Source organism: Elephantulus edwardii, unplaced genomic scaffold (genome assembly GCF_000299155.1).
Source record: "Elephantulus edwardii isolate Elephantulus edwardi_28Jun2011 unplaced genomic scaffold, EleEdw1.0 scaffold00053, whole genome shotgun sequence".
In the NCBI taxonomy this organism is placed as follows: Eukaryota; Metazoa; Chordata; class Mammalia; order Macroscelidea; family Macroscelididae; genus Elephantulus; species Elephantulus edwardii.
In genome coordinates, this window is record NW_006399803.1 from 14591763 (window position 1) to 14604769 (window position 13007).

The following is a 13007-nucleotide window of genomic DNA, read 5'->3' on the forward strand; positions in this document are numbered from 1 at the left end:
TCTCTTTCTCTTGCTCTCTCTTAAGACTTTTGCTGTAGATTAGAGAAGGATCTAGGTGGGCAGTGGGATTTTGTGCTTTCTCTGTAGAACCAGATTCTTTCATTCATTGCTCTACCATATGGAGAGATCTTGTCCCTCATTCCTGCCCTGCCTTAGTCTTTTTGGTACAACAAATGAGTCCAAATCCATCTTTGTTTTGGTCCACTCATATTTTAGACTGACATGCTAGTAGTCAATATATGACCTTCAGTAAATCCTAAGTAAAAAGGTAGTTGATTTCTTCTAACATTCTTTATGTGGTAGGTACACCCCACGAGGTGAGGCACTCTATGATTTTTGTCTCCTCTCCTTGGAATTAAAGTTCTTCTTGTGTGAGGTAAATCTGTGAGCACATCAATAAAAATTATGACTTTTAAGTTTTTCTGTTTTGTTTTCCTCATTACATGAGAGCTAGGGTCGTTCCAGATTTCTAAATGGTATGCAGATTCAAAGCCTCATTTTCTAGTATTTTAGTGGTTTGAAATTTTTGTTCCATACGTGAGACAAAATTTTTATTTTATGCAATGTTTTCCTGGATTTTCATAAATATTTACTACCATTGGTTCATTATATCTTCTTGCATTTTAGAGATGTGGTGTCGTTTTACTTATTCATAAAGCACACCCTTTTGATGTTTCTTTAGGGACCGTCTACAGACAAGGTCTACTTTCTTCCTGAGAGATGTCTTTTTTTTTTTTTTTGAGAGATGTCTTTTTGCTGATAAACCCATGAGACAAATATGGCCTACGGTCTGCGTGTTTTCCTTTTAAGTTTTACTTGGTATGTTGTTGTGTCTGTATACAACAAAATACACACCAATTCAACAATTTCTACATATACTCTTTAGTGACTTTGTTGACATTCTTCTGGTGTTACCACTGGTCATTCTCCTTTCCTGAATGGTTTCTCCTTCATTATAAAGGTTGCTTTTGTATGACCCTGAGCTAAGAATGATTTGTACAATTCCCAAAAACAAAACAAGGAAATTAAATTCCCCAAATAAAAAAGACTATGTGACAGAGTAATCCACAAACCCTATTGTCTGACTCTTAACAGAAAAAGATGACTAAGCTTTGCCCAAATACTATATTGACAGTTATATTTTAAAATTAGTATTACATGTTTTAAGTGAAAATTAATAAATTTATTTTGGTCATGCAGTCATTCAAACACATTTTGTTATATAACATTAATTACAATGTCTAACCAATCTTGTATTGTATTCCCTCTACCCAACTTATTCACTAATTCCTATACATTTTTTCTCCCTTCACATCCTTGGTAACCATCTAAACATGATTCTGTGCATAAATATTCTTTCCTTTTTTAATAACAGTGACTATAATAGCCCTATGACTGAATAATGTTATTCAACATGATTTTTCCTAGATTCATTTAAGTAGTACAGTGTTTCACACTTTATCACTTTCTAGTGTTACATGATACTTCACTATGTGAATGTCCCTGTGTGGATCACAACAAATGGTGGCTGACTTTGAGGAACATGGGAATCACAGAACACTTGATTGTGCTTATGCAAAACCTATACTTGGACCAGGAAGCAGTCCTCATAACAAAGCAGGGAAATAGTGCATGGATCAAAATCAGGAAAGGAGTGCATCAGGGATGCATCCTGTCTCCATGCCTTTTCAAACTATATGAAGAACATATCATTAATGATGCAGGGCTTTATGAGGAGCAATGTTGCACAGGATTGGAGGAAGACTGATCAACAACCTGCGATATGCAGATGATACAACTTTGCTTGCTGAAACTGAAGACCTGAAGCACTTGCTGCAGAAGGTCAAGGACTGTAGTCTTCAGTATGGATTGAAGCTCAACATCAAGAAGACAAAGATTCTCACCACTGGGCCAATTGGTAACACCATGATAGATGGAGAAGAGATTGAGGTTGTTAAAAATTACAACTTGCTCAGCTCCAACATTCTTAACACCAGCAGTCAAGAAATCAAAAGACAAATTGCACTGGGAAAATCTGCTGTCAGGGACCTCTCCATAATTCTGAGAATGCAATGATGTCAGTCTAGAGACTAAGGTATGCCTGATCCATGTCGTTGTCTTTGCAATTACTTGTTATCATTCAGAGAGCTCGACAGTGACTAAGGATGACAGAAAAAGAATTGATGCCTTCGAATTATGGTGCTGGAAAAGAGTCCTGAACATACCATGGACCACCGAGAAAACAAATAGGTCTGTCTTGGAGAGGGTGAAACTAAGTTTCTCCTTGGAGGCTAGAAATTTGAAGGTCTACCTCACACACTTTGGGTACATGCCCAGGAGAGACTGGTCTTTGGAGAAGGACATTATGCTTGGAAGGACAGAGGGTCAGCACAGGAGAGGAAGACCCCAGGTGAGATGAATTGATACAGTAACTGGGGATATGAGGGTTGATGTGTTGGAATTCATAAGACTGGCTCAGGACAGATCAGGGTTCAGAGCTGCTGTATATAGGGTTGCTATGTGTCGCAAGCAACTCGTTGGTACATAACAACCACAACAACATGTGAATGCCCCCATAGTTTCTTTAGCCTTTATAAAGAAAAATTTCCATTGTCTTTTAGCTTTCATTGTTGCTACTGATATTTTCAGTATCCTCCTTTGGTATTATCGCTTCTTCAGTTTCTCTGTGTGGTATGTAAGTCCAGATATGTCTTATCTATTTTTTTAGATTCATTGAGATGCATGTTATCGTTGTCATTAGGTGCTGTCAAGTACCATTCACTATTATCCTCAGAACAACAGATCTGAACCCGGGCCCATCTTGTGCCATCTTCATCATTTCTGTGTACTTGAGCCCTTTAATATAGTCACTGGGAAACAACTATGAGATTTAATTTCACCCCAGTAACAGTAGCAAAGTTGAACAAAGCCGCAAACAACAAATGCTGTCTAGGTTGTGGAGACACTGGAACCCTTCTTCACTGTTGGTGGGAGTTCAAAATGGTTCATCCACCAGGGAAGGCAATATGGCACTTTCTCAAAAAGTTGCAAATAGAGATATCTTTTGACCCAGCAATTCCCTAAAGAAATCAGAACCGCCACCCAAACAGACATATGCACATCTGTGTTTATTGCTACATTAGGCAAAGAGGTGAAAACAACCAAAGTGCCCATCAACAAACATATGGATAGAGAAGCTGTGGTATATTCACACAGTAGAAATCTATGCAGCACTGAAAAACTAGGAACTCATAAAATATTATACAAATTGGGTGATCATGGAGGACATTATGCTAAGTGAAATATTTCAGTCACAAAAGGACAAATACTGAATAATGCCACTTTTATGAAATAGAACTGACATGGGGGTTTGGGAGAAACTAAGAAAAGAGGAGCTAAATAATGTATACTGCTTTAAAACAGATGAGGGGAAAATCTGCTTAAAAGAAATGTATGATTAAGTATCATTTGCATGACAACAGTTCAGAATAAGAGCTGCATAACCATGTAGACTGGATGGGGCGGGGCGGAATTGTGTAATAATAAAATAATTTTTTTTCAAGGAGTAAAGAGAACTAGAGAGGTAGGTAGGGAGGAAAATGTGCAACAATGAATGAATGGAAACACAAGTCCTCTATAAACTTTTGTTAAAATCTCAAGGTAAAAAAAATTATAAAAGAAATCAGCAGATATGAAAAAATATTGCTGGGGTTCTAAAGTTTATACTTGTTGATATAATCTTCTTTAAAAATAAAGTTTTCTCTGTGTAAAAAAAAAAAGAAAAGCAATTATGTAGCTAATATTATACTACAAACACATGTCATAAACACACAATAAATTTATCCAAAATTACTATTTTTCTATGCTCTATCGAAATTAAATTTACAAATTAATAGTTTTTTTGGAATTATCATATATACATATAATAAATTCTGTTATTCTCACTTTATTGATAAAATGAGAATTTCTGTTTGATTTATATCAATTTTACCTGTATTTCACAGTTGTTTCTTTGCATAGAAACATGATAGTATTAACCAACCATTGACTGAGTAAGTAGAGTTAGTTATTTTATAAGTAACAATAAAATTTTTTCCCTGGGAAGTATTAATTCATTCATCTATTTCCTTTTAGATAACTCTGTTGGCTTAGTGGTAAAGAGTTGCACAAAGGCAGTAGTTTGAATCTTCCAGCTGCCATGCAGGAGAAAGATGGTCAGTGATCTCCCTTGTGGAGAAATCCTGCCTCTGAAAACCTACTGGAAAGTCAACTATGAATTCTGACTTGATGGCACATAACAACAACAATTCTGTTTATTATAACCAATTTTTGAGATGCAACTATTTGTAATCATATAACTAGATATAATAATTTGTACTATTTGGAACTTATCTAGCTTCTAGTATTAGAGCAGAAAATAGTAAGATAATAAACTATGCATTAATTGGTTTTACAAAAGAGCTAAAACTGTTTATGAAAAATATATAGCATTTTTAATGTATATGTGCAAGAAAATAACTGAATATATATTAATATTAACCCATGGTTGCTAAAAATAATTTTGTTCGGAGACAAATATTTAAGTAAGCTTTGTAAACCACAAGGGACAATTATGCCCTACACTTAGAATACATGTCCCTTAGAGTCAGAATTGACTTGACAGCAGTGGATTTAGTTCTGGTTTTTATGAGCATTGATTTATTTTAGTATTTCTTGTAAATCTTTTATTATCTTAGAGAATTCCTTTCTACTTATTACATAGTTCCGTATATTTGTTCAGAGACCTCAGCTAAGTCAATGTTGAATATTTACATTTATTTTCTATGTCTTTGCATCTCTGTATTTTTTCCCTTACTGCATTCTGTTTATTATTTCACATCATCTAACTCACTAATTAGTCGTCCAGCTGTGATTCTGTCTATAGAAATTGTGCATTATCTTTTAACATTTTTTTCTAAGAGTGTTTCTTGTTCTTTTCAAATCTGCTTAGTCAAGTTTTATAGTTTCTTCATGGCATATCATATTTTCAGTTACTTCTTCAATTCTTGTAAAATCAACAAAGTTATTAATTTTATATTCTGTTGTTGTCTGTAGCCTTTGTCCACCTGATTCAACTCTTTGTTTCTTCTTAATCTCACTCACGGAAGTTCATTTCACATACATACACACACTTTACACAAGGTACATTTACTGTTTCCTTATATTCCTGGAATCTTGTCCATGGAAAATTCTTTGAGGCATGTGTTTAGAGAGATCTCCTGAGAGGATGTGGGTTTGCGTCTGCTAAAAGTGTAAGTGTACTAACCCAAGGACATTTTTAAGTATACTTTGGGTTTAGGTGTTAACAGTCCTCTGGAAGGGTAAATTCAAGTCTTTTCTAAGTAAATGTGTACCTGTGGGCACATTTTATTTTTATATTACTCAAATCCAAGGCCAAAGCAGGAAATCTTCCTCCAGGAGAAGTTTCACCTATTTCATGATCCAGTGGTATCCATTCTGTCCTTCCCTCTTACTGGACTCCCAAGTTTTGTCTTCTTTTCTCCACAGATGTGGACTGTAAACTATGGCTCAAGCTCTCAGTTGGTAGGGGTACCCTCAGGTCAGTGTCCTACAGTGCTGATTTATCCATGTGGAATAATGTCATCTTGCTTCCAGATTTTACTTCAAACAGAGAATAGTTTGAAAAAGGATGTTCTTAATATTTTATTCAGCAGTTTTAGATGTTTTGTATTCGAAGAGATTGCTTTACCCACCTAACTTAGAGTTAAATTACCCATACCTTTTTCTCTTGGCTTACATACAATATATATGCTTTATTCTTCTTGAAAGGTCATTCAATGCTTTAATGCAATTTGGGTAATGGAGAGAAGATGACTTTGCTTTAAAGAAATAAATGATGCACATAAATTGATAATTTGCACTTATTTTACCTTTCTTTGATGTCAACAGAAAGAAAATATTATATTTTGAGATCACATAAACATAAGCCATTGTAATGGTTGAGAGTTCAGTAGATAAGATTGTTGTAAAAAAGTGTATATGTTCATGTGGACATTTGCTCGTGTGTGTGTGTGTGTGTGTGTGTGTGTGTGTGTATGACAATCAGTAGAATCCTTGTCAGTGGATACTTTGGGGTATACATGCTCTTGTAGTTCTTTCATATATAGGTAGCTTGAATTTATGAGTCAGTGGGTCTTTTAATGAAGACATCTGAGGAGCTGAATATATTTGCTGCCATATAATAGCAACACAAACATCTCAGTGGTGGAAGAAACATCAGATATACTTAGTTTCTTTATCTTCTGTAGTTGAATCCTTAAAGTATCTCTTGCCGTACTAACCCCCAACCCTCTGCCATCAAGTTCATTCCAGTTCCTGGCACCTCTCTGTTGGGATTCTGAGGATGTGCATCTTTTTTTTTTTTTACATGAAGGAATTTATTAACAGAAAACAATAATTTGATGAGTCCTGTTCACAGACGGCGACCACCCTTCCTGCGGGTGCTGTCGGAAGGGATAGGGGTGACATCCTCAATACGTCCAATCTTCATTCCTGAACGGGCAAGGGCTCTGAGGGCAGACTGGGCCCCAGGTCCAGGGGTCTTAGTTCGATTTCCTCCTGTAGCGCGAAGTTTAATGTGTAAAGCAGTGATGCCCAGCTCCTTGCACCTCTGTGCCACATCCTGAGCAGCCAACATGGCCGCGTATGGTGAGGATTCGTCTCGGTCAGCCTTCACCTTCATACCACTAGTCACACGGCAGATGGTTTCCTTGCCAGAGAGATCAGTGACATGAACAAAAGTGTCATTGAAGGATGCAAAAATGTGGCAGACACCAAAGACATTCTCTCCTTCAGCCACCTGAGGTCCAAGGCTGATGACCTGCTCTTCCTTCTTTTCCTTTCCCTTACGAGGTGCCATGTCTGCTCGTCGTCTCCAGACTCCGCCACAGGAAAGAGACTGTAAAGAGGCGGAGCAACAAGTCCGAGGATGTGCATCTTAATGAGAGGAGACTGCCTCCTCTTATTTTCAAGGAGTGGCTAAGTAGAGTCTAACCACAAAATTTTCACATAACAGTGTAACATGTATGATGCCACCAAGGTTCCTGAGTCAGCCCTGTGGCTAATTTAGCTTTAATTATTTCCAGTGAAAAGGAAAATACTGTATTCTATTTGGAGACATCAGAACCCACTTAATTATTTGGTTGTAACTTTCATCAGATGTAGAGGTACCTCTTTTTAATCCTCACCATTAGTTTCTTCTCAGTTCTGTCCTTGGACTTCATAAAGAATACTAAACCACCCCACAGATATCCAAATATCTGGAGGAAAATGTCATATTGTTTGATCCTTTTTAAATAAATCTGAGGACATATCTCTAATTTCTTCAATTATTCCTTACAACCCAGTTTTTTCAATGATCAGTTATAATTAAAAATGTGTCATAAATGACATTAGTTTCACAAAGACACAGACTGCATGAAACCGTTGTTGTAAAAAATAGAAGAATAAATAGTAAGATTTGTATAAATGTCCAAAAAGGAAAGAGGAGGGAACAGGGGAGCTGGGGATGGAGGAGGGGAGAAGTCAGGAGGCATTGTTGTTGTTATTGCTATGTGCCGTCAAGTCACCTGCAACTCATAATGTCCCTGTGTACACAGCTCTAAACTGTACTCTATCCTGTGCCAATCTTATTGTCTCCAACACACCTACCCCTATTACCGCAGCCACTGAATCAATCCATCTCATTGGAGGTTGTTTTCTCTTGGGCTGTCCCTCCACCTTTCCAAGCATGACTTCTCTCTCCAAGGATGGATGCCTCCTTGCAGCATGTCTAAAACAGGCCAGATGAAGCTTCAAAATCCTTTTCTCCAAGGAGCAGCTTGGTTTAAACTTCTCCAGGATGAACCTGTTTGTTCTCTTAGTAGTCCATGGTGTATTCAGTACTCTTCTCCAGCACCACGGCTCAAAGGCAGCAGTTCTCCTTCATTAGAGCTTGGTGGACTGAGGGAAGGAGTGAAGGAATTAGAAAAGATCCAGTGAGATCTGAAAAAGATAGGGTGATAGTGGACATAGATCAATGGTGATTAATTTTATTAAGACACAATGTATGGGAATGCTTGTATGAAACACAGTGTGAATGAAGAAATGGTAAAACACAATGTATATAAATTTTAAAAACCTTTTAATAAAAAAGAGTAACAAGAAAATACAATTTTTAAAAATCATCAAGGAAAATTGGATTCACTTATAAGTTCTAAGGATGGAGGTATAACAGTTACCCTCCCCTTTAAAGATGGAGAAACTGAACCTTCCAGCAATGAAGGGAGTTGCTTAAGTAAGGCGTGAAGCTGAGATCCAAATCCAGGTTTTGCTCTCCAGAACTATCTACTGTGACATTCCCCCCCGCCCACTGGATCTTCCTTTGTTTATTAATGTTTCTTCCTGAGTGTGGTGCTCAGGACCAACACACAATTCCAGATGTGGTCTCACCAAAGCAGAATATATTAAAGCTGTCATTTGTGTCATCTGCAAATTTGCATGAAAATGGGCTTTTTTGATGGGCATGTGGTGTTTCTTTTAAAATTTGAGAGTGAATGGCTAATGTTGTTTGGGGGCAAATGGTGATAACTGCATAGTAATTCCTCTTTCTAGCTAGAAAAGAAATCATAACATCTGGTAACCAGTAGCCTTCATTCCTAAAAAGCAACAGTCACTTGCTGATGAGCAGTGGCTCTGTCCAAAGATAGGGCAAGTGCTTGCCAGCTTCATGGTCTCTTCCTGACCTGCTTTGTTCATTTATAGACCTTGGAACCAGCAGGAGGATCTAGGAACCACCCATCTAGGAGTTTTGCTTTTTTAATATATGATTTTAAAAAACATTTTCTATTTGAATTTCCACCTGTTTCTTTAATTATCCAATTACATTATATTTCATGGGTTCAGTTCTTTTTTCTTCTATTTAAAATGTGAGGAATCTCTAAGTTCCATAAGCACTTAACTACTTGCTGAAAGGTTGGCACCCAGAAGTGCATTGGAAGACAGGAGGCCTGCTTCTGAAAATCCTGTGGAGCATTCTACCCTTTATACATAGCATTATCATGAGTCAGAATCTGCTCCATAACAGCGAGTAGTAGCAAGAGTTAAAATTTGATACCTTTTGTATTATGCTTCAGTAATGCATCATATTGTTCTCCTTAAGATGCCTTCGAGCTACTCCAATTCAAAGGATCCCTGTGAACAACAGATCAAAACCTTGACCCTCCATTATCTTAACTATTAAACTAAGAAAGCAAACCCACTGCTGTTTTTTTTTTTGAGATTTTGTACTCAAAATTTCGAGTCAACTTTGAGATGTCTGGGGCTGTAAATCATGCTTCTGAGGCTGTTATGTCCTCATGGGAATAGACTGCCCATCTTTCTCCATTGGAGCAGCTGATGGATTGGAACCAGTGTCGTTTAGCACACTGTGCCACTAGAGGTAATCTTTTAGCAATTAATTAAGATTAAGTGCAACCAGAGTCTGGGTGGTGGAAATGGTTGAGCACTCAACTATTAGCCAAATGGTTGGATGTTCAAATCCACCCACTCAGAGTAGCTTCACAGGAGAGGCCAAGGAATCTGCTCCAAATAGCAGAAACACTGATGTAAAGTGGTTACAGCATCATTCTAAGGGAATGATGTATAGATTTGAGTAACCCAAAGTTAATTCTGCTAGTTTATAATCTTCAGTGACCCTAGGCTTCATCTAATCTTTTTGCTTTGCCAACTCAAGTCCCATTTAGCACTTTCTTGTTGGAGGAGGCTAGAAAATTACCACTTTATTCGTGTTGGTTGCAAGTCTAGCTAAGAATCTCTGGTGGCCTAATGGTAAAGAGCTGTGCTGCCAATCTCAGAGGCAGGTGGTTCAAATCTACCAGCTGCTCCATTGCAGCAGGATGGACAATCTCCTCCCAGGAGTATAAACTGCCTCTGAAAACTTGCTGGACGGTCAGCTGTGAGTCAGTTCTGATTTGGTGATTTGCAACAACATCGAGAGACAACTAGCAAACTTGTGTCCTGGCTTTATTTCACATGTGACTTAGATTCTAATGGTAACCATATACTTATCTAGTAAAACTTTCGATTTAAAAAAAATCAACAAAACCCACTGCTATTGAGTTGATCATGACACATGAATTGACCCTGACTCATGATGGCCCCATTTGTGTCAAAGTAGAACTATGCTCCTTTGGGTTATCAGTGGCTGATGTCTCAGAAGATAGTCAAGTCTTTCTCCCAAAGTGCCTCTAAAGGTTCTCACCTCCAATCTTAGCAGCTGAGTGCCCTAATCAATGAAGCCCCCAGAGACTCCAAAATCTTTATACTTGAATTCTTTAAAATCCTAATCATACAGAATGTTGTGTTGTTGTATGCCATAGAGTCAGAACCAATCCATAGCTGACCCCCTTACTGGTTTTCAGAAGCACAAGAGGAGATTGCCCACCATTCTCCCACAGAGAGGCTGATGGCTATGAATTGCATGTGTTTGGGATTGCAGTGCAGCTTCTTGCCACTAGGCCACCAGTCTAACTCCAAGATAGGATAGTTGTTGTTAAGTGTAGTTGAGTCACCTGCAACTCATAGCGGCCCTATGTACAATAGCCCTAAACCCTGCTCTATCCTGTGCCAATCTCACTGTCTCTGATACACCTTCTACTCTCATTACCCCAATCACTGAATCAATCCATCTCATCGAGGGTCTTCTTTTCCTGCATTGTCTCTCGACCCTCCCAAGCATGACGTCTCTCTCCAAGGACTGGTCCCTCCTTGCAACATGGCCAAAGTATGTCAGATGAAGCTTCAGAATGCTTGCCTCCAAGGAGCAGCCTGGCTTCATCTTCTCTAAGACAAACCAGTTCATTCTTAGCAGTCCATAGTATAGTCTCCAACACCACAGCTCAAAGGCATCAATTCTCCTTCTAGCATCCCAGTCATTGTGCAGCTCTCTGATGCATAGCAAGTGATTGCAAAGACCATAGCATGTCTCTAGACTGGCATTGTTGCTCTTCAGTACTTCAGAGAGATCTCAAACCACAGACTTTCCCATTGCAATACATCTTTTAATTTTCTGGCTACTGGTGCCAAGAATGTTGACTGTGGAGCCAAACAAACTAAAACTGCATATAATCTCAATCTTTTCACCATCCATCCTGATGCTGCCAATTGGCCCAGTGGTGAGAATCTTTATTTTCTTGATATTGAGCTTCAATCCATATTGAAGGCTGCAGTCCCTGACTCTTAGCAAAGGTAAAAGCTGTCACAGTACCATGGATTTGACTCTTTTCGATGTGATGGAATCCTACTTGGATTGCTTGTCTCCAGCTTCATAAAGCAGAGTTTAGCAAATCTGAAGGAGACCACTTTCATCACTCACCCACCCTCTATTCAGTTCTTCAGACTAATTCTGTATTAAAGATGCCAGGACACAAATCTAAAAGCAAAATAGGTGGCAATGAGTTTTTCTTTCTTTCTATTTCTGAAGGCTTACAGGTTGCAGCATACCTTTCTGGATATGGGTTTCCTGGAGAACCATTTTCAAAGAGGTTCAAAGAACCATCTCAGTGAGGGAATAATTCTGAGTGTTTCATAGGGGCTTTGTTAGCAATTACATAATATATCAAAAGCTGAGATCTGGTTTGATCCTTTTTATCCAAAAAAAAAAAAAGTATGGAGCTTGCTGTTTGAAGACCTTTTATTCTTAGAAAAAAAAAATGTACATCTACCTATCTTGTTACATAAAAAAATTTATCTGTACCTATAAGCATGTTTTACTGCTAGTGACCAATTTAGAAGCCTGGGAAAGCTGTCTACAGGGAACTCTACTAGTGTAGTATTTTAAGTTGTTAAGTATTTAAGCTACGTTACTAACTAAAAGGTTAGCAGTTCAGATCCACCAACTACTCTTTGGAGGTAAGATGAGGCAGTCTTCTCTAGTTAAGAATACAAACCAGAAATCTGATTCTCATATTCTCTCTCTAAATATCTTTTCCCCCTTTGCCTTCCTCCACTTATCCCCCTCCTACTGTGTATGTTTAAAAGAAAAGTGAAGTGTTTCTACACATTTTATTTCTGAGGTGATATTTCAGCAATAGTTGAATCCCCTGAGCTGTTAAAATTCACAGGTAACAAACTTAAAAACAAAATATAGAGTTTGAATTTTCCTTTTAAATACTTTCTTTTATATTTTAAGGCAGCTCCTCCCAACAAAAGTTCTCTTTACAGTAATTGTTAGGAAAAATAACATTAGTTTAATTTGTCAGACCATCAATCTAATGGTAAGAATGCAGACAGTCAGATTCTAGTTTCTCTTTCAAATTGATTTTAAACTTCCCTAAATTTTAATAAGTCTGGTAAAGTAATGGTTTTATCTGTTAAAAATAGGGACAATGGAGGGAGAAAATAAGTATATATTTAAAATTATTTCATATATATATATAAAGGCTATCTATATCCATCTATATCTATTTATAAAGGCACTATATGTATATAAAAGGCATATATAAAGACTATATATGTATATATATACATATATGTATGTATGTATGAATGTGTGTGTGTGTGTGTGTGTGTGTGTGTATACTTTATACATTCTGAAATGGAAATCTCTTATTTCATTTTGGTTGGTTTAGGATCTGGTTTCATGGGACATTTAAGTTAATTGGTCTACTTTTACACTAAATGCTTCTATTCTACCTCTTAGTTTGTTTCATAGTACCTGGGGTGTTAAAATTTGCAAGTGGCCATCAAAGGCACAATTGTTCCCTGTTCATCTTAACAACAGAGAAAAGAGAGGCATAAGAGCAGAGTATGGGATGTGTGACTAACAGCCTTACTGAAGTCTTTTTTATGTTTCTTTGTGTTTTATTGACTAGACAAAGATATAAATTATGGATAACATTGCGTAAAATAGGAAATCCAGAAAATTTCATTGTTCTCATTTGAAACTCATCCATTGAGTCTTTTTAAAA

The 13007-nt window shown here is 37.4% G+C and overlaps 1 protein-coding gene and 1 pseudogene across 1 annotated transcript in view; one reads left to right on the plus strand and one right to left on the minus strand.

Moving 5' to 3' along the window:
* Positions 1-13007, plus strand: part of RNF150 (ring finger protein 150) — a 427096-nt gene that overhangs the window by 65142 nt on the left and 348947 nt on the right. The window lies entirely within an intron of this gene.
* LOC102872278 lies at positions 6473-6931 on the minus strand (annotated as a pseudogene).